Below are 27,187 nucleotides of genomic sequence, written 5' to 3'. Positions count from 1 at the left end.
CGGGGGGGGGGGGATATTGCCAGGAACAGCCCACCATCTCCAAGCTGCTGTTTCTCTGATCTCACTTTCAGTCTACTGTGTTGCTTATAAGAGTAATTGTAACCCATTTTTCAACAAAGTCCTGCCAATGAGTGCAAAGTGTTGCAACGGACTTGGCCTGTTCTCTGTTTCCTTCGGCTCTGAGTCTAATCCCACTTAATTTACAATATATATAAACTCTAGTGAGGCCAAATGGCATGACATCCCGTTTCAGTAAGTGACTGTGGCGTACAGTAGATGTGTTGGTGTTGCGAGTCTTGTGCAGGGTATTAATCCTGTTTGTAGTCAGTAAATCATTGGAATTGGAGTGGAGTCCTGGTGCGAATGAGTGTGATTTAGTTGGCACTTATTAGATCCTCGTGAGGACGGATGGAATACAAATGGCAAAGTCGGCGCAAAGAAACGGATATGTTTGATAATAACAGTCGCGAAAGCGCTCGCTCCGAGCTGGCAAAATACGTCTGTGGCTTTGGGTTGGTCAGCTGGGTTTGCATTTTAATGAGGAGCGTGGATGGAAAATGGTTAAGAGCAATATAATTATTTTGGAATGCATATTAATGGTGCTGCAGTAGGTGGAACTCCTTAGCAACCCACAAGCAGTAAAAAGCATGTCAGAAAAAAGCAAAAAAGCCTGCAGGGCGGGTAAAAAAAAATCAGTGAGTTAATAATCGAGACGAGGAGGAGTGGGGGAGGATGGGAATGTACAAAGATAATGTTGCATGATCCAGACTGCTCTTATCACATCTGGCTAAGTGATTCCGCTTGCAGTAGAGTCTTGGATAAAAGGAAACTGATTCTGAAAGGAGGTCTCTCAGCACTGAGCGAGATGAATGTGTTCATAATAAATAGGTCATAGTAATTGAACCAAGATTAAGGCAATACCTTCCCAGATCAACCCACCTAGCATTTAGTTTCTAAAACAAGGAGTTTCGTGCCTCTCCCATAGCCCCGAACCCAGGTACGTGAGGGCAAACATTGGTTATTCTTTGCAGGGAGGAAGCACACTCTTTGCATGCTCAGATGTCATTCTTGAGATTTCATTCTCAGGGTCAGTCTTGGCACTCAAGACCTTATAAGCCCTGATACTTAAAAATGCATACACACATGCACACAAACTAGCATGTCACGGTAAGTCTGGACAGGGGTAGGAGACTGTCTGACTGTCATGGGCTTAGCTGCCTTGATGCTCTTAACAGTGGCGTAGCTAGAGGGGGTGCAAAGCATGAAGTTTTGCAGGGAGCCTTACCAGGGCGTGCAAGCGGTCCCTTCCCCTTGGAGCCATTACGGGCAGTGGGTGCAAAACGGAGGTATATGCACCACCTCTAGCTATGCCACTGACTCTTGAATGCCGGTGCAACTATTGGCCTGGCAGACACTCCTCTATCCGCAAATCACTTTCATTAAAGCTGTGATTCTGTGCAAGGTTTGGCTTGCCCAAACGAACTGATTTGAATATGTTCAGGCATGCCCGATTCTGCATAGGATTGATCTTTACACCTCATAGGTTTTGCCTTGGTGCCATGGACTTTCCAATGACACCTCCTGGGAAACCATCACCTGAGTGCTTTTCGTATAGAAACTGAAAAAGTGATGGTATTTTGCTGATGATGATATGAGATTTTTTTTCTTTCAGAGGGAACTGAAAGTTTGAGGCTAATGGATTGTTCACACTTTAAGAAAAGGGAGTTTGCCGTATGGAAACTTGTGAGCATTTGTCTCTTTCTGTGGCTGGAATGCATCTTCGTAGGAGACGGTCTCTGCAAAACAATTACCTCTACCACGCTACAGTTTATAAAAGACAGTGCTGTCTTAGTGGCAAATGATGTTCTGAATGTCACACGCAGTGGCGTAGCTAGAAGGGGTGCAAAGCACTAAGTTTTTCAGGGAGCCTCATTGCAGTGTGCCTTCCTTGGAGCATACACCTTCGTTTTGCTCCCACAGCCTGGAGTGGTCCAGAAGGGGAGGGGGAGGGCCGCTTGCATGCTGTGGTGGGTCACTCTGCAAAACTTAGCGCTTTGCGCCCCCTCCGTACACCTCTGGTCACATGTGCTTATTTTGGAAAATATAAACAGATTCATGTGGAAGTACCAGCTGTTTGAGTGGAACATGCTTTCATGCTCAGTGCATATAGGACAATAACATTTATATAGTCCTATTTGAGGCAAAATGCTTCTCATATGTTATCTTTAGTCCCTGTGACAACCATGTAACACAATAAAGGTAAAATCTTTCCAGTACCAAGGTAAGTGCAATGCAGCTCTGAGGTAAGGGTACAAACATTCCCCTTGAGGAGGCCTCCAGAACCACACACACACACACACACACACAAAGGGTGCAGCACATGCTCCATTGGCACAGCTGTGTCAGTGCTGGAAAGTTGGTTAGGATTTGAGCCTAAGAATGATGACACCCCATTCTCACAGCTGGGAATCTAAGGTTGCCTAAGGCCACGTACAGCACAAACCTATACATGTCTGCTCAGAAGTAAGTCCCACTTTGTTCAATGAGGCTTACTCCTAAGCAAATGAGTACAGAATGTAGTCCAAGTGAGTTCATGGCAGAAGCAAGGTTTGAACCAAAGGAATTCCAGATTTGATGCCTACAGCGCAACTCTGTCTACTCAGGAGTAAGCCTCATTGGGTTCTGTATGGCTTACTCCCAGGAAAGTCTTATAGGATTGTAGCCCCAGTCTCATAATCACTATGCTGCAGCAACTCCCCTTCTTCAGAAACGGGCCCATTTTGCTGTGGTCACTGACTTTAAAAGACAGATTTCTCCTATCGTACAAAGTGATCCAGGGAAGGTTTGTTGTACTGACAGCACACTGATGTTGGTGGACAAGTTAAGCATGACTAAGGAAAGTCTCACTAAAGTTGTCTGGTCAGGATTCATTGTCTCTTTAGAGTTGAGAGCCTGTCTAGACGGTGCTGTAGTTTGGGAGGAGAGCGATCTTGGGGTGGTGGCGGACAGGTCGATGAAAGTGTCGACCCAGTGTGCGGCGGCAGTGAAGAAGGCCAATTCTACGCTTGGGATCATTAGGAAGGGTATTGAGAAAAAAACGGCTAGTATTATAATGCCATTGTACAAATCTATGGTAAAGCCACACCTGGAGTATTGTGTCCAGTTCTGGTCGCCGCATCTCAAAAAAGACATAGCGGAAATGGAAAAGGTGCAAAAGAGAGCGACTAAGATGATTACGGGGCTGGGGCACCTTCCTTACGAGGAAAGGCTATGGCGTTTGGGCCTCTTCAGCCTAGAAAAGAGACGCTTGAGGGGGGACATGATTGAGACATATAAAATTATGCAGGGGATGGACAGAGTGGATAGGGAGATGCTCTTTACACTCTCACATAATACCAGAACCAGGGGACATGCACTAAAATTGAGTGTTGGGCGGGTTAGGACAGACAAAAGAAAACATTTCTTTACTCAACGTTTGGTTGGTCTGTGGAACTCTTTGCCACAGGATGTGGTGATGGTGACTGGCCTGGACACCTTTAAAAGGGGATTGGACAAGTTTCTGGAGGAAAAATCCATTACGGGGTACAAGCCATGATGTGTATGTGCAACCTCCTGATTTTAGAAATGGGCTATGTCAGAAGGCCAGATGCAAGGGAGAGCACCAGGATGAGGTCTCTTGTTATCTGGTGTGCTCCCTGGGGCATTTGGTGGGCCACTGTGAGATACAGGAAGCTGGACTAGATGGGCCTATGGCCTGATCCAGTGGGGCTGTTCTTATGTTCTTATGTTCTTATTTAGACCTGGAAGATCCAGATTCAAATCCCCATTTAGCCACGAAGCTTCCTGGGCGACCTTGGTCCAGTCACCATGTCTCAGCCTCACCTACCTCACAGGGTTGTTGTGAGAACCAAAGGAAGGGAGGAACCATATACAAAACCCTAAGCTCCTCACAGGAAGGGTGATATAAAAATGTGAAAAATAGTCAACCAGTGCAGGGAATGGGGTGGGCCTTCCCTCACATGTGTCTTCGCTCTGTATGCATTGATTGTAAGAGAAATGCTACGTTTCAAGATTCCAAAGAAAATGTGTTGAAAGCATGGAGGTGGATTGTGAAACCTTTCCATAGCCTGACTTGCTGTTACGCTATAGCACTTGAAGATGGTCCAGTTGGAAAATATCACCAGTTTTACATAGGATTGCATTGCCTGGGCAGTATTTAAAATATTCACATTTTGATACCAGTTACTCAGCACTCATACAAGATGAAGCATGAAGGACTTTGGGGTTCTCTTTGAGGCTGTGTTCTGTATGTCAGATAGCTCTTTTTTTAAAAAAAAAAAATGTCCTTGGAACAAAGGAGGCAAATCTGGTGTGACGCTTTGTTGCTGTCCAGCATTCTGGTGCTGCCTCCCTTCAACCCAGATTGTATGATTCTGCATTAGTTTCTCATGTTCAGCAACATGAGAACAGCTTGGAAAGAAGAAGGCAATCCTGAATGCCTCGTCTCTTTGCACAACACAAAGCCTCCCTGCTTAGCAGTTGGTGCATCAAGCATCACCTGTGCTGCTGAATTGCAGGTACACTTGTGCTTGAAGCACTAAATTGAGGAGTGTGGTATTGAAAGAATAAAACACACACACACACCCCACCCAGCAAATGTGCCACTTGTGAGATCTGGCACTCATGAACTACTTTCGAGGAAAAGGTCCGGTCTTTCCCCGCCAGCTTTCTTTCCCCAAGGATGCTCAAAGGCAGGCTTGTGCACGCACCGCTTGTCCTATGTGACCTGATCCCGGCGGTGTGCCTTCAGATCACTTCTCCTGTTGTTTAATGCATTACGTAAGATCAGGAGCGCTTGTCAGCGACTGGAGTGTGGAGCTGCAGCACATTATGCAAAGAGAGCGAGCCAGAGGATGTGAGTGGCAGAGGGGAAAGGCTTGTCTGGAAACTGGTGCGCCGCCACAGTGCTACGCGAGGAGTTCAGGAGAGGCAGGTTGGCTGCTTCGGTGCCGAGGAGTCTCTGCTGGTTTGGGGCATGGCTGCTTCATTCTTATGGGATACTTGAACAATAAAAAGAGAGGCGAAGTTGGCAGGAGAGGGTTGGCATGAGGAAGAAACCAAAATGGAAGGGCTTTTGTCTCCAATGAGGACTAAGGTAAGGAAGCAAACCTGAAAACTGCCTTTTAAGTCCCTGGAAGTGGAAGTGCCTGGAGAGTGAATAAACAGGAGGTGCTCTTGGACTTTTTTCTCCCTGTTATGCATTTGCACAAGAATGCATCTGGACTGAGAACAGTCAAACAGAGCTGCAGGGAGGGGAAACCCTTTTTCTTTTGCAGTGCCTCAGACAGGTTTCTTTGTACAGGGTTTCCGCTCAGGCAGGCATACTTTTAATGTGAATTTCCAGCCTGAAAAGCCTCTCATTGTGTTGTTGTGTGCAAGGAGAGAGAGAGAGAGAGAGAGAGAGAGAGAGAGAGAGATCAGGCACCCCAAGAGCTGTTCAGTTGAAAGAATACCTGCATGTTGTGGGTTTTTTGTTGGTGTAGGAGAGCATTTTTCAGACAATGAATTGCAATTAGGCAAGGACTCCAAGGACTCCAAGGGCTTCTGTTTACCTCCACCTGCTGCAAAAGGGTTTTCTGAGTGGGTGAAAGAGAAAAAAATTGTCTCTGGGAGGCTCGCTTGAGTCATGGCTTTCCCTACCCTTTGAATTGTGTGCTAGTAAACTAGTAATTGTGCCTTTATGCTGTAAGACTCCTGTTTAGAAAAGGCAGGCAGAAAATGCCAGAGAAGCCAAGTTAGCAATTCTTTTGGATTTGCAACTCCTGTTTGCAGGCTCGTGTGAGGCAGTGAACTCTGTGGTGGGCTAGGAGTGCTGCCAACATTCCTGGCCCAAAGTTTGAGACGCATGAGCGCTATCGATACACCATCTACTGCAGCTGGTTTATAGAGGATTTTTAATTTGCTAATAATTTTTACTCTCTTTGTTTTGTGGACAACAACAACAATGCTGTGAGGTGTGGTTTTTCCCATTTGACAGATGAGAACCAGCTATGGCCACACAATGAATCTGTGGCAGAGGTGGGACTTGAACTCAGGTTTCCAAAATTCATGTACCACACTGATTTTTTTTTGCTGGGTGTGTGTGTGTTTGTGTGTTCTGACTGTCACAAAAGTCTAACATGAACAAGAAACAGATCATGAAAGCAAAGATGGTATAGTAGTTGTCTGTGCTGGACTTAGACCTGGAATACCCAGGTTCAAATCTCTGCTTAACCATAAAACTTCCTGGGTGACTTTGGACCAGGCACTCTCTCTCTCCCTCTCTGCCTCACCTACCTCACAGGGTTGTTGTGAGGGCAAAAGGAGGGGAGGAGCCATGTACCCTACCCTGAACTCCTTAGAGGAAGGGTGGGCTAAAAATGTACAAAATAAATAGAACCCAAGGTGAGGCTGTGCAGTAGAAACAGTGGCTCCCAGCCAGTTCTCAGTGGCTCCCAGCAAGTTCTATGGACAAATTAAAGAATCAGACAATGGAAACCCCATTGGGGAGGGGCAAAACCTCTCACAGGTGCTGCTAGCTGGTGAATCTGCAATATACCTGTTCCCCTGCCCATGGTAATGATGGGACTTTTACCAGTCTGTGCACATTTCCTTCCCCCTGTCCCCCCATCTACGTTTACTTGTTTAGCATGGAGTGCGTTTGTCTCAGTGTGCATACTGATTTACTGCACTCTGCTTGGAGTGGAGGAGAGCCACGTGGAACCTCGTCTCAGAAAGGAAGCAATATGTGGTGGTGAAGCAGTCAGCATGGAAGCCATTCAGAAGGTCTGGTGCCACGTTGGTTTCCATAGGCTGGAGACCGAGAAAATGCACACACAGAAATAATGTCTGGGTGAAACTTTGCTGCGGGAACAGCAACCAAATGACAGCTTTCAGTAACTTTTGTTTTCAAGTCATACTATCTTGAAAACTAAACCATGGCCTCATCCAGTTGTATTTATTTTGCAAAGCATCTCTGAGTCACCTGCATCTCACTTTACCTGACAGTCACTGGATTTTGACTGTCCTTCCCACCTTAGCCCCTCATTTGTCAGTTTCTGAGATCCATCCCACATCCCAGTCTTCTTTGTTGAAATCTCTGCAACCCAGGAACAGGTCATGGGCTTTTAAAAAATATGGGTGCCATAAATATTGCTTTGAGAGAGGAACAGAAAGCAAGAGGGAGTGATCAAAATGGAGAGGAGAAGAAAGAGAGTGAAGGACATGTGTGGATGGATGGATGAGATAAAAGTAATGCACAGGACATTTAAAGTGATTTTAATATTGCAGGTTGTGGTATGGGTTAATGGTGAGTCTAGAAAGGCTGAAGGCAACTTAGGCTGCAACCCTAACCACACTTTCCTGAGAGTAAGTCCCATTGACCAAAATAGGACTTCCTTCTGAGTAGACCCGGTTAGGCGTGTGCCCTGAATGAATGTTCACATTGCCTCTGGGGTGGGGAACCATTTCACTTCACAGTCTATCTGAGTACCCTGCTTAATCCCCGGACAAAAGAGATGTCAGCCCCAACATCTAGCTGAAAAACCCTCCTCCCATTTGGAAACCCTTCTCACGAATCTCTGATGGGTGGACATTCTTTGTAGTCATTCACTTTATAGAATGCACACCTGCATCTGTTTGGGTGCACCTGTAGCGTAGCTAGAGGGGGGTGCAAAGCACTAAGTTTTGCAGGGAGCCTCACTGCGCTGTACTAGTGGCCCCTCCCCCTTCCCTTCGAGCCAGGCGTATGCCTCCGTTTTGCTCTAGCAGCTGTAATGGCTCGGAAGGGGAGAGTGAGAAGCTGCTTGCACAGCGCAGTGAGACTCCCAGCAAGACTTCGTGCTTTTCACCCCCTCTAGCTATGCTACTGGAGTGTACTTTCATATGTTCGAGGATTCTTTTCAAAGCACTGAAAACAGATGCCAGACTTGTACAGTGCACACTCTTGTTGCTATTACGTTTTATAAAAGGCTTCATTTTCATTCAATCATGGCTGGTATTAAATAAACATTAATGAGAGTAGCTGCAGCAGCATTAGCACAGCCATAATAAAAGATAATACCCAAAGCTATTCATGTAACTATGCAACCATGAATAAAATGGTTTTTTTTCTGAGTGGGTGTTTCACCAAACACTTGTTCTAAGGCAGTCCATTAGAAAGCGATGGATACATAGCCGCAAATTACTCCCTCAAAGGAAACTAGCATCACCATCCTATACATGTCTACTCAGAAGTAAGTCTCATCATATTCAATGGGACTTACTCCCTGGAAGTGTGTATAGGATTGTAGCCTTGGAAACGGAGCCCCACCCCCAAAGTCTTTCTTTTACAATGGAGGCCAACAAGCCAACTCTTTGTACATATTAACTTTGGAAATTTATTACATTAACGAGCATTACACTGATTACAGAAAGCACAACAGCACAATCGAATCACTTAGCAAGATTTAAGAAACGACAGCAATACCTTTGATTATTGTTTTGTGTTCCACTAGTATATGCTCACAGACAGGATCACAGGAGGCCCACTGAATGTCTTAACTCCGTGCAGTAATTTAGGTTCCGAAACGGTCACCAATTATGGGAGCGGGAGAACACGGAGCACTTAATTATGTGGATAGGATTTTAAAAAGCTAATTTTTCCTCTACAGCCCAGGCTGCTTGTTTAGCCAGCATTCAATTTACTGTGCTCACTGGTCAGAATTGTAATGGGTTTGGTGATATTTACCATGTGTGAACATTCGTCCCTTTCCTTGAAACGATTGCCCAGGGCAAACCAGCATGATTGCCATCTGGTTAACATGGAGAATTACTGCTTGTGGTATATAGAATATTGGGGTACCATTATTATAATAAATATACTCTGAACCACATAAAGGCGAGTGGCGTGGAATAGGAATTAATGCTGACGGGCGGACATTATGTTTCTCGACATAAATTTCTATTCATCAAAATTGCTTTTAGAGCTTGATGATAATACTGCAGCAACTCTGGAGTAATCTTTGGGAGTTATGACTTGGAATCTGAGCCTGTGTTGAAATCTACCTAAGAAATTTTGTACTAGAACTAACCAACACTGTGATCCAATGATCTACTTGAATCAGAACTAGATTGAATGGGTACAAACTGCAAGAGAGGAGTTTCTGGTTGGACAGCAACTGTTACCCTGCACATGCCCAGTCTGGGAAGCTAAGCAGGGTCAGGCCTGGTTAGTACTTGGATGGGAGACCTCCTGGGAATACCGGGTGCTGTAGGCTTATACCATGATCTCGGAAGCTAAGCATTGTCAGGCCTGGTTAGTACTTGGGTGGGAGACCGCCTGGGAATACAGGGTGCTATAGGCTTATACCATGATCTCGGAAGCTAAGCAGGGTCGGGCCTGGTTAGTACTTGGATGGGAGACCTCCTGGGAATACCAGGTGCTGCAGGCTTATACCATGGTCTTTCGAGACTGAAGGTTGCCAACCATCAGGAAGAAATTCTTGCTAGTCAGGGCATTACAGTAGTGGAACAGATTTTCAGGAGGTGGTGAATACTCCCTCACTGGAGATCTTCAAGCAGGATTTCCTGCTACAGGCGGGGGGGTTGGACTAGATGACCTTCTGGCTCCCTCAGTAGCTCCACATTCTCATTACTTGCACTCGTGAAGGCAGTAATGGGAGAGTGTGTGGGAAGGCAGTGTGGGAGAACTCGCTGCTTGTGTACCCCTGCCTCTACCAGCGAAGGAAGCCCAACAACTGCCCAAATCCTGGAGCCATCACTGCCTAAATTCTTTCAAAGCAACTTGTTGCATGGTGTGGGGAAAACTACTGATTGAGGGGCAAAAACCTAAAGCTACTTTGGGTGTGCTGAACCAACATAGTTATTGGGATCTGATTTCCTGAGGTATGTTGGATCCAGGGGTGTGTGGTATGTGGTGAGGCAGGGAAGGCAGAGCCTCCTTTGAAAAGCACTGCCTTGTGAAAAGCACTGCTTTGTGCATGGGTTGTGAGTGCTAGTGCACCTCACACATTGATTTCAGTATCTGTGGATTTCAGGATTTCCTGTGGATTTCAGTATCTGAGGAATTTGGCATCTGTGGGGAGTCCTGGAACAGATCCCCCACAGGAATTGAGGGCCCACTGTATACAATTTCCTCCATTCTTTTGTGCCATTTGGGGGTGAGAGAAACTGAGTTGACTGAAGTTGTATAAAGCACTTTGTACTTTAAAAATGCATTGAAACATGGAAACATTCCAGGCACATACTAAATTGTAACAATTATATTGACAGATTAAAGTTGGCAGCCACTTTGCTTTTATACAAATACATGAACAAAATTAAGGCAGGAGAATAGAGGGGTGACATTTTCTTCCTGTAGAGGCATATGGGCAGCAAGTTTAATGTATATTTTTAAACTGATTTGTGTTCTCTCCAAAGTACTTCGCAGATGGCTAGAGCAAATGCTTTCATGTTCAGAAAACTGAATTCAAATCAAAGATGCGGCTAGCATTTTTCAAGGCGTCATTGCAGTGTGGTAGAGTTCATAATTATTTCCTTTTAATATTGGCTTCCTACTTGTCCAATGCAGGATTGCTTAGGTGGAGAAATCCAATGTAATGTTAGGGTGTACGTTATTTAAAAAAAACAAAACACTCCTTTGTTCATCTACAGGATTCATCTACAGTTAGAATTCAGCTGCCAATGCATCACAGTTAGGATGTGATGCATTTACAGCTGAATCCTAACTAGATTTTCCTGCAGTAATGCAGTAGTGCCATTATGGCTTCCGCTGCATTCTGTAGGAGAATTTTGGCTGCTAGAGGTCTCCTGCTGGGTAAGCCCCAGCAGCCGCAATGGGTCAAATCGGACTTGCATCAGCAATATCCCTGGCACAAGTCTGAGCTGACCTTTGTTGGTGGATCAAGAAGGGACTGACCACTGATCCCACCCCCTCCTGAGCCCAATCCAGTTCTGTTTGGGGTTTTCTTTAATGTAAAACGCAGGACAGATTGTCTCTACGTGGACATGTGTACCACATGTGCAGCACCATCCTTGAGCTGATGCTATAGGTGGGGCTAACGGAAGCGGCTACTTGAGTCATGATATTATAGGACTGGAAGAGTTGCTCATGACTCTGTCTTCTAAAAAGAAATTCTATATGCAGGTCATGCCTTGTTCCATTCCGGAAGCCCCAGAGGATAAAAAAAAATCAGTGGATACCAAATCAGTGGAAAAATAACTTTAAAGACGCACTTCCAGGTTTCTTGCTCCTCCATCATCACCCCAGAATGCATTGGTATAGATATTATACTGCCCCAAGGATCTGTCCTGGGACCGGTGCTTTTCAACCTCTTCATAAATGACCTGGAGACAGGGCTGAGCAGTGAAGTGGCTAAGTTTGCAGACGACACCAAACTTTTCCGAGTGGTGAAGACCAGAAGTGATTGTGAGGAGCTCCAGAAGGATCTCTCCAGACTGGCAGAATGGGCAGCAAAATGGCAGATGCGCTTCAATGTCAGTAAGTGTAAAGTCATGCACATTGGGGCAAAAAATCAAAACTTTAGATATAGCCTGATGGGTTCTGAGCTGTCTGTGACAGATCAGGAGAGAGATCTTGGGGTGGTGGTGGACAGGTCGATGAAAGTATCGACCCAATGTGCGGCGGCAGTGAAGAAGGCCAATTCTATGCTTGGGATCATTAGGAAGGGTATTGAGAACAAAACGGCTAATATTATAATGCCGTTGTACAAATCGATGGTAAGGCCACACCTGGAGTACTGTGTCCAGTTCTGGTCGCCGCATCTCAAAAAAGACATAGTGGAAATGGAAAAGGTGCAAAAGAGAGCGACTAAGCTGATTACGGGGCTGGGGCACCTTCCTTATGAGGAAAGGCTACGGCGTTTGGGCCTCTTCAGCCTAGAAAAGAGACGCTTGAGGGGGGACATGATTGAGACATACAAAATTATGCAGGGGATGGACAGAGTAGATAGGGAGATGCTCTTTACACTCTCACATAATACCAGAACCAGGGGACATCCACTAAAATTGAGTGTTGGGCGGGTTAGGACAGACAAAAGAAAATATTTCTTTACTCAGCGCGTGGTCAGTCTGTGGAACTCCTTGCCACAGGATGTGGTGCTGGCGTCTAGCCTAGACGCCTTTAAAAGGGGATTGGACGAGTTTCTGGAGGAAAAATCCATTATGGGGTACAAGCCATGATGTGTATGCGCAACCTCCTGATTTTAGGAATGGGTTAAGTCAGAATGCCAGATGTAGGGGAGAGCACCAGGACGAGGTCTCTTGTTATCTGGTGTGCTCCCTGGGGCATTTGGTGGGCCGCTGTGAGATACAGGAAGCTGGACTAGATGGGCCTATGGCCTGATCCAGTGGGGCTGTTCTTATGTTCTTATGTTCTTATGCATTCAGCCACTAGATCAGGTGCATAATGGAATCTAATTGAATGAAATTATAATTTAACAGCATGAAGGTGGGAACTTTTGGTGTGTTTTTTCCTTGTTACAAGGCATTTAAAGGTAGAACTTGCATCAGTGGTGAGTCAAATCAGTGGATACCAAATCAATGGATACCAAGGTCCCACCTGTGCGGCTGCAAAGTGTACGGCAGCCACTTGCGTGAACTTCTGAGAACCTCTGTGATAACGCATGACCTTCTGTGTGAGAGAAACTTCCTGGCTCAGGGAGTGCCTGTAAGCAGAACTGTGGAAAAAGAATCGTGGTGCTGAGTTCCACAGTGCGCTTGGCTTGCAAAATAAAATATCTGCAAGCTATTTATTTGCAAATTTATTTGCAGCAAAATATTCTGCAAAGTAAGACAAGAGACATAACTGGTCATAGCTGCTTCGAGGAGGACACATAAAAAAAAAGAAAAGAACTAATGTCTAATCAAAGCAGGAGAGAGCAACTCAGAAACCTTTCAACTAGGAATTGAATAGGTAACAGCTACCTTAATGGTGGGGATAAACACACAGAGCACCCAAAGTCACAGTTAGCTGCAGATCTAGCTCACACAGTGCTGCTTTTCCATCAGTGACCATATGAGCTGAGCCTTGTTTTCTTCCAAGTAGCCTTGTATTATTGCAAGGACTCTTGGTCGGTGGCATAGCTAGAGGGGGTGCAAAGCACTAAGTTTCGCAGGTAGCCTCACCATGGCATGCAAGCAGCCCCTCCCGCTCACCTTCAGCGTATGCCTCCATTTTGCTCTTGCGGCCTGGACTGGCTCCGACGCGGAGGGGGTGGGGCCACTTGCACAACGCACTGATGCTCCCTGCAAAAGTTAGTGCTTTGAGCCTCCTCTAGCTTGTTGTTGGCAACCTTCAGTCTCAAAAGACTCTGGTATCACGCTCTGAATGGTGGTTCTGGAACAGCTTCTAGTGTAGCTGAAAAGGCCAATTCGGGAGTGACAATCCCTTCCACACCGGGAGCAAGTGCAGTCTGTCCCTGGTCTGTCTCCCTGGCTATGGGCCTTCCTTCTTTGCCTCTTTGCCTTGGCCAAATGTCTCTTCAAACTGGGAGAGGCCATGCTGCACAGCCTGCCTCCAAGAGGGCTGCTCAGAGGCCAGGGTTTCCCATTTGTTGAGGTTCACTCCTACACCACTAAGAACATAAGAACAGCCCCACTAGATCAGGCCATAGGCCCATCTAGTCCAGCTTCCTGTATCTCACAGCGGCCCACCAAATGCCCCAGGGAGCACACCAGATAACAAGAGACCTGCAAGGCTTCCTGGGAATTGTAGTTAAGAACATAAGAACAGCCCCACTGGATCAGGCCATAGGCCCATCTAGTCCAGCTTCCTGTATCTCACAGCGGCCCACCAAATGCCCCAGGGAGCACACCGGATAACAAGAGACCTGCAAGGCCTCCTGGGAATTGTAGTTAAGAACAGAAGAACAGCCCCACTGGATCAGGCCATAGGCCCATCTAGTCCAGCTTCCTGTATCTCACAGCGGCCCACCAAATGCCCCAGGGAGCACACCAGGTAACAAGAGACCTCATCCTGGTGCCCTCCCTTGCATCTGGCCTTCTGACATAGCCCATTTCTAAAATCAGGAGGTTGCGCATACACATCATGGCTTGTACCCCGTAATGGATTTTTCCTCCAGAAACGTGTCCAAGGCATCCAACTTTTAAAGGCGTCCAAGCCAGACGCTATCACCACATCCTGTGGCAAGGTGCTCCACAGACCAACCACACTCTTGGTGGAGACAGCAGCTTCTCCTCTACTACTCTTCAGGTTTGGGTTGTTCTGGGTTCAAATCCCCTCTCAGTAAGAAAGTTGACTGGAAAAGTTTGAGCCAGTCACTCTTTTTTTGCAGAACCTATTTCACAGAGCGGTTGTGAGGATAAACTACCCTAATCCCCTAGGACAGGGGTGCCCAAACCCCGGCCCGGGGCCACTTGCGGCCCTCAAGGCCTCTCAATGCGGCCCTCAGGGATCCCCCAGTCTCCAATGAGCCGCTGGCCCTCTGGAGATTTGTTGAAGCCCACACTGGCCCAATGCAACTTCTCTCAGTGTGAGGGGTATGAGCTGTGGGATGAGAGCTCCCTCCACTGCTTGTTCTTTCACATCTGTGACACAGCAGCGGCAGCTAAGGAAAGGTCAGCCTTGCTTTTTGCAAGGCCTCTTATAGGCATTGAGCTATTGCAAGACCTTGATTCATTCATGTAAGTTCATCTTTAATATATTCATTTATGTAAACTTATGTAAATTTATTCAAATTTTAAATGCAAATTAATTATTTATTTCCCCGGCCCCTGACAAAGTGTCAGAGAGATGATGTGGCCCTCCTGCCAAAAACTTTGGACACCCCTGCCCTAGGATGAACAGAATACCAATATGATGTGATAGATAAGTGATAAATAAGTCAGAAGATCTGACATCCAGGCGCATTGAAGGCCCAGCACTTATTTTGTTGCAAATTGAGCCCAGTAGGCATCTCATTTTCTGCTGTTTTGGCTTGTGTGGAAGCCTCTGCATTATTTCACAGATAACACATTTTGTGGATTTAGATTTCATAGATCAGTGATTTGTTTGGTCGGTGGGCTCCTCACCCCTTCCCGTATTGTGGTTCCTTAATAAGTCAGTGACAGTTATGGAATAACGCGTCGAGGTGAATTGGACATCAAACAATAATTGCGTTATATCATGTAATAGACTTAAGCACATTAAATCATGGACGCTTAATGCATTTATACCTTAGGATTTCCATAATTGGCCCATAAATATGCATGAGGTGAGGGAGAAGTGCTGTTAAATTGTGGCAGTTAAATTGGGCTGCTGGGTGGAAATTGAAGTAGCTAAACAGGAGGTTCCTCTGGACTGCAGAATTTCAGGAGAGGGAAGACTATCAATGTTCAGCTCTGGCTTGATCAGACTTAATTAGGATCTAGATCAATATTGCTGACGTCTACCCTTTTATGGGTGAGGGTTTTTTGCTTTACATCAACCTTAAGGCCCACTTATGTATCTCATTCATAGCCCAATCCTAACTTGCACTGGAACAAGTAGACTTGAGTGGCCTGCACTGTATCTAGCACAGGTTAGGTGTAGGCTGGAGCACAACTTGGGGTAAGGGGATATTTTCCCCCTTACCCCGCCTTGTGCGCCAGGTCACCCTATGGGGCAACTTGGATCTGTGCCAGCAATTTCACTGACGCAAATCTAAATGGCCCTTGTAAGGCCAGTCAGGCCAGGGATGGGGATTGGGATTCACCCTAAAGTCTCATGGCCAATCCCGCCCCCTCCCCAGGCCCAGTACACCTACCAGTCCATCCACCCCACCCAAAAACACCCCCACCCTGCCTCCGTTCCACCCTCCCACCACCCTCTCCAACCCCCTGCACTGGCCTGCCTGGGCCAGTGCAAACGTACCAGGTCTAAGGTTGGATTTGACCTCCAGGAGCCAGCTACAAGAGCTTTATGACATGTTCACAACACTCCTGGGCCTGCGCAAGTCCCCTGAATCAGCTCTGGATTGCACCCTCAATCCATAGTTTGGTCTGTGTGCCTGCTCGGTAGGGCGACTATCACTTACAGTGGGCTCTCGATATCTGCTTATTTGGGAGCCACAAATCGATCATCCACAGGTTCTGCACCCATGGGTTTGGACCCACCTGGACCCTCCAAATCAACCAGAGCTGCACTCCAGTTCAGTCTGGAAAGTGATCAATGGGTGATCTGCGGGCCCTCAGAATGCCCGTTTAGGGCAAAAAAAAGTGACTTTAGGTTTCTCAGGGAAGCCAAAAGTGATGTTTTTATGCCCTTATAAGGCATTCTGAGGACTGGGGAGGCTGCTTGTGGTCAGAGGGACCTGATCGGAGCATAGCTCCAGTTGGATTTGGAGGGCCTGGGGTGCCCAAATCTGCAGATTTGAACATCCACAGATTTCAGTATCCGCAGGGGTTCTGGGAACAGAACCCCGTAGATAACAAGGCTCCTTGTACTGGGAATGTGATTGGGACTATATTATGAGGGGGTCCTTAACACTTCCCCCCCCCCCGGTCCAAATCAAGATCAGGTCACCTCCTGACCCTTTCTCCTAGGGAGGGAAGCTCTCGTTGGTGTCTTTGGGTTAAAGCCCCTCCATGCTGCAGTCCAAATTTGATTGTCAGGCCTGGGGACAGGGGGGCTGGGGGGGCAAAATCCCTCAAGCCTGGGTTTCCAGGTGACTTGAAGATCATAAAAATTTTTGAAGGCTAGGATTTGCACTTCACTGCACTGAGCAGTCGCAAGGAACCAGAGGAGGTTGCCCAGTGGATCGAGGATTGATTGCATTTCAATCTGGGTTCAAATTTCTGGACTTGTTGCATCGCCAGCTTCAGCCAGCTTCAGTTGTTTCCCCACTGGTGAAATAGAAGAGTGAACTCCTTTTTACAGGAGAAGGATGAACACATTAAAACTGCAAAAGAACCTCGCAGATCAATAACCAATGAATTGCAGCTATGATGCGATTGCTGGGATTGAGGTTTCCGAACTGGCCAGATGGTCTAGTTGAGTGTATCTCTGTTGTCATCTCGCCGACACGCAGTGACAGCTGCAGATCTGCTGAAGGCTCTTAGTTTCTGTGACTCAGCAGGCCGGCTCTGCTATCTGAATGTGTATAATAAAATCTGGTTGTAGCATTATATGGGAGCCATATACTCTTTATAGATTTCATTAAAGTTTAGGCCCAAACTTTCCTCTTTGGCGATGGAGGCCAGTCAGATTAAAAAAAAATAAATGTTGAGTTAAGGATAAAGTTGCTTTGAATTTCTTTGGGAATTATGTGAATCTTCTACTTATCAGTTTAATGTTTCCCAGTGTTCTGTAATTAAGTTGTGTTCCTCCTTGCCGCATTTACCAGTGATTATCAACCTATTCCTTCTCACGGTCTTCTCTATAGTCTTTGTAGCTTGTGATGTCACTTCTGGCTTCCAGGAGACTCATCTGGGTTCTGCAGCTCTTCCTCTGTGGGGAAAGAGTTGGCAGCGGAAGAGGGACAGACAATTTGTCTACTAACAGTGGCCCTAGAAACAGAGTCACAGAACCTGGAAGAGTTTTTCAGCTATTTTCAACCACCGTGCTCCAAACTCCTCTAGCACACCTGCAGACCTTTCATGGCACACCAGTTGAAAATCATTGCTCTGTACAGGTGAAGCCTCTTTATCCGCAGGGGTCCCATTCCCAGACCCCGTGCAGATAACAAAATCCATGGTTTTCAGAGCCCACTTTGCTCGAAATGCAACTAGCACCTTGCTCTGGAGCCATCTGGAGCCATTCAGAACCTCAAAGAGGCCATGCACCACCTCGCGAGGCCTCTCTGAAGCTCAGAACAGCCCCCAGAGTGGTTTTCGGATGACTTCTGGTATTACTGGAAGTTGTCAGAAAACTGCTCTGGTCACCAGTCCGAGCCTTAGAGAGGCCACGCGAGGTGGCATGTGGCTTCTTCAAGGCTCAGAAAACCTCACAGATACGATCGAAACAAGATTCTGGTCACGTCTGGGGGGTCTGCAGGGAGGGCAATCCAGGGATTTGGCATTTGCGGTGGGGCAAATCCACGGTTGCTGAATCCACAGATAAAGAGGCCCCACCTGTACTATTAATCACCTCTAAGTATTCATGAAATGCCAGCAACTGCTATTTATACATGAATGCCTACAAGAATGTCACAACACGTTACCCCAGTTCTTTGGGCTTGGTGGAATAAATACAGCTGTGTAAAAAGAATGAGGACACATAAATGGTAATGAGCTTCCTTCCTTTTAAAATTCTGCCTCTTAAATTTCTCATCAGTCTCCCTTAATCCCCAATGCTTTGCTATCAGCAAATACTCCTGGCAGGAGAATGTGACTGATTCCAAGCTGTGCTTCCAGCCTTTTTCCAAAGCTTGCAACTGAATGTTCAGTGAGCACCTGGCTTTAAAAAGAAAGCAGTGTGGGCTAGTCAAGCTTTTCCTCTTTCATCTTCTGCCTGGAGAAGGCGAGAAGAAGTTTTGAAGTCAGGAGGGAGGGGCAGCGTTGTTTATTATTTTGTATTGTGCAGCTTCTGTTTGGCTCTTCAAAGCAGCCGCTTGCCTTCTGGACCATCTCAAAGGGTTGAAAGAACTTTCAGATGGACCTCTTTCTTCTCTCCACAAATGCTCCCAGAATGTAACAGAGATTAATTATCATTAAGCGCACTAAGTACTTCATCCACAGATAATGAATTTTTAGTACTTTGTGTACAAAGAGTCGAGTGCGGAACTCAATAAAAATTGTGTGTAGTGTTTAGAGAGAGCTCTTAAACCTCGAACGGAGTTGTTTTCTATTACCACATCTCATTAACATTATCAGTTTATTTATAGGTTTGAAGGATTAGTATAGTCCCCAATTGCTGTGTGCTTGTTCTTTATCCTTGACTCTGAATTCAAGAGCCTGTCCCGTCCCGTCCCCCCAAGCAATCTATCACCTTTCTGTGTTGTCTGGGTTCTGGGAATGGGATGTTTTCTATGAAACAATGTGTATTGATTACACTTTCATCCTGGTTCTTTTCCAAGGAGCTTAGCATGACATGTGTAGGAGTAAGGAGCACAAACAAATTGGGCTGGTATCCAGGGGTGTAGCTAGAGGGGGGTGCAAAGCACTAAGTTTTGCAGAGACCCTCACCATGGCATGCAAGTGGCCCCTCCCCTCCCATTCCAGGCGGTAGGAACAAAACGGAGGTCTCCATTTTGCAGGAGAAGGAGAAAATGTCTCCATTTTGCAGAAGAAGGCTATGAGAACAACACCTTATCTAAAGTCACCTGGTGAGGTAGTAGGAGTGAGGTCTTAGCTCATTGGTTCCCAAACTTACTAGGGTCACAGCACCCCTGCAGCCTCTTCTTCCTGGCTCATCCAGGCTCTGCCATCTTTGATCTCACAGAACCTTGCAAGTTCCAAGGGGGCAGCACCCAAATCTTGTGAGATCTCATGAGATCCAAGATGGAGATTTCCAAATCTTGAAAGATCCAAGGTGGTAATGCCCGGGAGAGCTGGTGGGAGGAGTGAGTAGGGTCATCCTGCAGCACCCCCCTGAGTGTGCCACAGCATCCTAAACTATGCCATGGTGTACAGTTTGGGAACCAAACCACTGTCTTGGCTTCTTGCAACGAGTGACTTCTTAGCTCACTCTCTTAGGGCCCATCCTATCTAACTTTCCAATGCTTATGCATCTGTGTCAATGAGGTGTGTGCTGCATCCTACAGTGGGGGGCACTCACAGAGGCCTCCTCCAGGTAAGGGGATGTTTATTCCTTTGCCTAGGGGCCACATTGTGGCTGCATTACTGCTGGAATGCTGGTTAGGACTGGGCCTTCAGTCCCTGTATTATACCAACTCTGTGCGCAGTTTCTTCTTTGCCACTGACAGAGTCTATGCTCATTTTGCACCAGATGCAACATTTACCCATGAAAATCATCCAGTATGCATCATACAGCATTCACCCCTATTCACTCCACTCTGTTACCTCCCTGAAATTCAGTGCAAGCCTCTGGGGTCTTGGCCTTCGATGCCCATTTATAAACAAATCTGTATGAGGGGTTAATTACAGGCCTGGCTTTGTTGCTAAGAAGCAGTCTTCTTTAATTACTCGCTTTATCAAACCTGGTAATTTCAAACTCCATGATAATCTAAACTGAAAGCCCTGGACTTGAGTCTAAGGTACAGCGTTCAGGTTTGGGAAGCTTGAGAAGATTCTACATGTCTTTGCCCTCTAGGACCAGCCACTTCCCCAAAACTGTGTTTATTCGGCTATTTATTGCAGTGAATGCTCAAAATTGGTGAGTGTTGACATTTATAGTAATAAATGAGATTACTGTCAAAGCTCTCAGAGATACACCACGGGGGTGCTGACAGTTGCCTAAAGGTGATTGTCAGCCTTGGGGGGGGGAGCAGTTATTTTCAGGCATTCGGAAAATTCAGCTGCGACAGTCAACGTTCACATGTGGATATTATCATTCACCAAATTTGGGGCATTTGCTGTAATTGTGTATATCACATGGATGTGTTCCGCCAAGAAGCCATTCAGGGTTCACAGTGGGGTTGCCTCCAAAATATAGAAAGATGGAATGGGGATAGGGGGAGAAAAAGTGTAAGAAACTCAGTTGACACACTTGGGAACAGAGAATGGATGTTTCTGTAATGAATGTGAGAGGCCTAGTACAAGGAATTGACACAAATACTGCATGTGGTATTCTCTAGAACAGTGTTTCTCAAACAGTGGGTCACAAGCCCATTTCAAGTGGATTACATAGCACATACCTCAGCTGCCATGGAAAATACAGGGCCTAATTAAATACAGGTTTTAGCTAATTAAATACAGTTAATTAATACAGTGTACAGAGCTACTGGGTAGGGTGGACTTCAGTTGGGAGAAAGGCCTGGTGCTTTACCCTGGATAGGTGGGAAGGTGGGGTGCCAGAAAGGGGGGAGGCTGTGTGGTTGGAGAAGGATCCAAGCCTGTGTTCTGCCTGGACTTACAAACTGGAATGTTTGAATTCCGACCTATGCAAAATAACAGCTTGAGTGTGCTGTGAAATAAGACCTTTGGCTAATCGCGGCTTAGGTTTGAAGCCTAAATTGATGTCACTTCTGGCCATGACATCACTTTCAGGTTCATGACATCACTTCCAGTGGGTCCTGCCACTGTCATTCTAAAAAGTGGGCCCCTGTGCTAAAATGTTTGAGAACCAGTGCCCTAGAAAACTGCTGCATAATTTGGCTTTCCTGCCTGCTCCCAGGTGGTTGTATGTATCTGCTGTCATGTTTAAGCTGTGCACGTGATCTGCAGACCTGCTTTTTAATTTGTTGCCATTGCATACTAAAGGTTATATACAGCAGGTGATTAAAGCTGCACAGCACAGGCAGGACATCAGGATGTAAAAGAATTTCAAGCAACTCCTACATAATGGCTGTGATTCAATTCTTAGGCTACTATCCTGTACATGCTTACCTGGGAGTAACTCCCACTGAACTAAGTGGAACGTCTGAGAAGTAGTAGTGTAGCTAGAGGGGGTGCAAAGCACTAAGTTTTGCAGGGAGCCTCCTTAGCCAGCAACCCCTCCCCTTCCCCTTACGAGCCATTCTGGGCAGGGGGAGCAAAACAGAGGTATTCGCCTCATCTCTGGGTCTTCTCTGGCATTTGCCTCCGTTTTGCTCCCCCGTCCAGGATGGCTCCAAAGGGGAAGGGGAGGCATCTCTTGCATGCTGTGGTGAGGCTCCCTGCAAAACGTAGCGCTTTGCATCCCCTCCAGCTTCACCACTGCTGTGAAGACACGCATAAGATTGTACTGTAACCTCATAAATTTCCATCCTGGGAAAATGTTTCTGTGAAATATGCAAAGCAGCCACAGTACTTCAAGTACCCACTAACAGGCATCGGCAATTAATAATTTGTAGCGTTTTGTGCCCCAAGTTCTCTGTACACAAAGTGCAGCACCCCATTTTCTTTTTGCTTTCTCTTGAAGATCCTCATAAGTAGGTTACTGTTTAAGAGGTCATATTCTGTTCAGATTTGTGGAGGCTGATATGTTAGTGTTGGCCGTGAACTTGACAAAAGGAGCTCTCATCCTTCCTTATAGTGGAATAAAATCTGATAGGCCCAGCCTCTGGCAAGTGCATCACAATGTTTTGCTGTAGTTTGCAAAGATTTTTGAAGCTACTCATTTTCAGAGCATTCAAGGCTAGTCTGTGAGGCGTTTTACTGCTAAGAACATCTGAGGCATATTAGATAAATTCTGCTATATTTACTTCCCTGGATATTAAGGCTAGCTGGTAGGGCCTTTTTTTTCTGCTGTGAGATCCCTGGGTATGTGATGCAGGGTTTTTTGTTTTTTTTTCTGTAGTGTCACCCTCTTTGTGCAACTCCCTTGCAAAAGATTCCACTTCTCTCCCCCCCCCCACCCATATCTGCAGGGGGACCAGGAACAGAATCCCTGCGGATACAGGTGGACACCTATACATTGTTTAACTTGATTCTGCTGCTGTCAGCTAATGCAAAGCATAACTTTGCCTTTGTCCATTTGCTTTCGTTCCAACCCAGTCTTTAATAGGAAGGATTTGCCACCATAAGGAAGGCTTCCCTTCACTGTTCTTGAAGAAATGTGACCTGGAGACAAAATAATAATATAATGGATGATACTGTTGCTAAAGTAATAAAATCCACAGAGCAGCTGATTCAAATGGCTATAAAAATTTGTCCACTGAGCAGTTGGAAAGCCTAAAGGGTTTCCCCTTATTTATATGGCTGCTGTCCAGCATAAACACACTGATCATTCAAAATCAGCCCCTGGGATGTTCAGCAATAATACAGATCAATAAGATTTGAGTTAACTTTAACGTGGATGCTGCTGTGAAGGAAAGCCATATTTTCTAAGTTGGCATTAACTGTCTGTAAGAAAGCTTGTCTTCTTTTGCAATGATTTTGTGATTAGATCTATGAGCACAGACCATTCATGTTGGTACCTTCAGACTCTTGGGCAGTAGTTCCCAGTGAGTCTGGGACCCACCAGAGGGTCGTGACCCAATTTTTGATGGGTTGCAAATCTGACAGCGCAGATTAGGCTATGTGCATCCAGGGTTAAACAAGGTGCTGGGGGGGGGGGAGAGCACTACTGCTCATTCACCATTATAGCCACACACCTTGGCATTTATCCATCACTCTGCACGCTCTAGGGCCTCTAAAAAGTTTGGGAACCACTGCTCTAGGGCTGTCAATCAGTTAAAAGAACTTGAGCTAAGTAAGCATCTGCACTTGAATCAAATATCATTAAATTAAAAACGTATTTTTCATGTTTTTATATAGAACCATCAATGTATATCAGAGGTGGCCAACTTTTTAACTTTCACTGATGACAAGCTGCACTGCTTCTACAAAATTGTTATAAGTCCAGGAGCTGTAATGTTGAAAGGTTGGCCACCCCAGTGTACATAATGCTTTATGAAGTAGAAGAGGACAAGTTTCTACTCTAAAGAGCTTACAATCTAAATATTACCGAAACTCCCAAGGGCCTTTTGAGAAACCAAAGGAAATAAAAGATATGATTGTTTAAGTTACACTGTAGGAAGAAAGACCATCTTCAATATTTGTTTCCTATTCGAGGAGGACAAAACATTCTGCAGAGACACCTCAGCAGTGGCATAGCTAGAGGGGTGCAAACACTAAGTTTTGCAGGGAGTCTCACTGCAGAGTGCAAGCGGCCCCTCCCCTTCAGAGCCATTCTGGGTGGGGGAAGCAAAGCAGATCCATGCTCTCTAAACTCTGGGCAACATTTCAGAAGCACAATGGCATGCAGCTTGGGTGCACATTGAAATATAGGCAGGGCATGTGAAAGGATTTCCTAACCGTAAGAGCTGTCCAGCACTAGAACAGGCTGTCCTGTGCAGTAGTGGCTGTCCCTGATTTGGAGTTCCCAAGCAACGGCTGGATGTCAAGGTGCTGGAGCAGTTGCCTGCACTGAGCAAGGGAATGACTTAGGGCCCAGTCCTATCCAACTTTCCAGTGCTAATGCAGCTGCAATGTAGCCCGAGGCAAGCATTCCCTTACCTTGAGGAGGCCTTTGTTAGGGGGCTCACATCCCCTGATGACCCTACTAATAAATGACCCTCTCCCAAGGATCATTCCCCCAAAGGTCAAATCTTGCAGCAGACCTGTGGACCATTCACGGCACACCAATGTGCCCAGGCCCCCTAGCTGAAAATCACTGGATTGAGAGAAGGAGAGAGAAAGAGAGGGGAACGTTGAGGGGATTTTGAAGAATTCCAGGTTAAGAAGATTTAAGAGTTATAAAAATAGCAGAACCATCTTTACTTGCCCCAAAGTTAATAAATAGAAGGAGGTGTTAGCTTTGTGTCTGCCTTCTGAGTGTGGGAATTGTCTGCTTGTAGTGGAATATCTGCTTGTAGTGGAATATTTCTGCCATGAAAAAGAGACCCTTGGGAGCTGGCAGCCCCAAATGTCATTCCTGAAAGCAGATCTGTTTTGGCCCTCTTTATGCCATTCAGACTGCACCTGTCTCAAAGGCATTGTGCTTTGGAAACAGTGACCTGATTCACATGGTGGGGGACGCTCACACGGAGGGAACAGAACAGACTATTTAAATGCCAGTTTGGGATTATATAAGGGATTTTTTGTTTTGTTTCCTTTTAGATAGAATTCTCACATGGGCATTGCTGTAAACTGGCAGGGCATGTCTTGTAAGGCACGGGGGGGGGGCGTTAATCATGCACTACATGCAAATAGATGCCCCAGAATTGCCAATGCCTTTCTCTTTAAGAAAAGTAGCTGGGGGGGGGCAATTTTGAGCAAAGAATTGGCCTGGAAGGGGAGTTGTGCTGACCTCAGCTACCAATTGACCACCCCAGAAAAAAAAGCAGCACTATTGGGCATCTATACCTGCATGTAACATGTAATTAGCACATATATGATCAAAATTAGTGAATGGGAAATTTGAGAACATGCCTAAATCACTAGTTATTCAACTGTAAGCTATCAATTTACTGAATTTAACTTGCATCGCAGAGAGATCCCAGATAGGGTTGTCATAAGAACATAAGAACAGCCCCACTGGATCAGGCCATAGGCCCATCTAGTCCAGCTTCCTGTATCTCACAGCGGCCCACCAAATGCCCCAGGGAGCACACCAGATAACAAGAAGACCTGCAAGGCCTCCTGGGAATTGTAGTTAAGAACATAAGAACAGCCCCACTGGATCAGGCCATAGGCCCATCTAGTCCAGCTTCCTGTATCTCACAGCGGCCCACCAAATGCCCCAGGGAGCACACCAGATAACAAGAGACCTGCAAGGCTTCCTGGGAATTGTAGTTAAGAACATAAGAACAGCCCCACTGGATCAGGCCATAGGCCCATCTAGTCCAGCTTCCTGTATCTCACAGCGGCCCACCAAATGCCCCAGGGAGCACACCAGATAACAAGAGACCTGCAAGGCTTCCTGGGAATTGTAGTTAAGAACATAAGAACAGCCCCACTGGATCAGGCCATAGGCCCATCTAGTCCAGCTTCCTGTATCTCACAGTGGCCCACCAAATGCCCCAAGGAGCACACCAGATAACAAGAGACCTGCAAGGCTTCCTGGGAATTGTAGTTAAGAACATAAGAACAGCCCCACTGGATCAGGCCATAGGCCCATCTAGTCCAGCTTCCTGTATCTCACAGCGGCCCACCAAATGCCCCAGGGAGCACACCAGATAACAAGAGACCTCATCCTGGTGCCCTCCCTTGCATCTGGCATTCTGTTGTTGAATTCATGGCCAGAAATCAGCCTTTGCCTTTTAGTCTGACGTGGTGAATCTGACATCTACCCCTCTCCTCCTGACCCTGGAAGCGCTTACCTCATTTGAAATCCCCATGGCAATGCCCCTACCTCCAGCTGTCTTGAGATTATCATGGGAGAGTTCAAACCCCTTGACATGGCTAGAGCAGCAGTTCTTGTGCTGTGGGTCATGACCCACCTGTGGGTCACAAAACTGACAAGCTGGTAGATGAAGTGTTGGGGGGACAATTCAGCCTGTTTGAAAACCCCCTTCCATGTAGAAGATGCTATGTCAACACACCACACAGTTTAATAAGATGACTTTTTTGTACAAGAGGTGTAAAATTCTTGGACTTGCTAATTGGTTTTATTTTTCAGGCACATACTATCAAAGAAAATTAAGAGAAATAGGGATAGATCACTGCTAATCCTCTTTGATCTACACAGAACATTCTCTTGGTGCATTTCTGTATCTACCATCCTTTCCCATTTATAAAAAGTCAGTGATTTTTCTCTTGCACAGGCAGGTCTCCAAAAGACAGACACAGATCTCATCTCAGTGGAAAGCTCCTATAAAATTTAATAGAAAACAGCCTGGAGATTATAATAGGGAGCCATCAGACACTACTGGAAGACTGTTTTTTAAAACCATATCATTCTGTATTAAATTTTATAGGCTCTTATAGCGATATTGGTCGTAAGTCTGTTAATTTCATTGAAGCAATTCAATTTTATATCACCTTAAGGACGGCAGAGGGTTTGCAGTGGCACGAGTGTTGGGAAGCTTTAACCCAGTGATTTCCAGTTGAGAGACGGGTTGAAGTGTACCTTGCAAAGTTGAATCACTATGTTAGATGCATCTGTCACATTATGGCCATTGGAGAAGGGAGCCCCATGCAGCTATCCTTCAGCTAATGTTTTTAGAAGGCTGTAGACTGGGAATCCCTGATTTCTCTAAAATTGGAGGAAGCACATGTTGGGGCTTATGGATTTTATCATGGTCTCCCCCCACCCTTTGCTCCACAATTCAAGCCGTGATGTCATAACGTTTAGCATTTCCTCTTCCTAACTCCATGTAATTTGCTGGTGGGGCAGGATAATGTAGTTAAGTTGGACCCATTCTATGCAGAGTGAGGTGGTAGAATTCTGGACTTTTCCACTCCAGAATGCAGGTGAGAAATTGTATTTCCGAATCCTCCCCCATGCAAAAAACACATTGGTGTAGCTAAGGAGGTATTGGGGTAGCAATTGCATTGGGCAACAAGCTTTAGGGGGGCACTCAGATATATCACTCAGGGTTGCCTGCTTCTGTTATGCTGCACAGTTGGTAAAGAAGAAAATTGAGAGTGTAAATCTCTGATTTTATGATTTTACATATGTGTAACG

At 46.0% G+C, this 27,187-nt stretch overlaps 1 protein-coding gene across 1 annotated transcript in view; it reads left to right on the top strand.

Annotated features, from left to right (window-relative positions):
• The window catches only part of FRMD4A (FERM domain containing 4A), a 370,337-nt gene that overhangs the window by 62,854 nt on the left and 280,296 nt on the right, over positions 1–27,187 (top strand). The gene's annotated exons all lie outside the window — the stretch shown is intronic.

This window comes from Tiliqua scincoides, chromosome 7, assembly GCF_035046505.1.
Source record: "Tiliqua scincoides isolate rTilSci1 chromosome 7, rTilSci1.hap2, whole genome shotgun sequence".
NCBI classification, from domain to species: Eukaryota; Metazoa; Chordata; class Lepidosauria; order Squamata; family Scincidae; genus Tiliqua; species Tiliqua scincoides.
The sequence above is the reverse complement of the archived record's forward strand: the minus strand, read 5'-3'. Positions and strand labels throughout refer to the sequence as shown.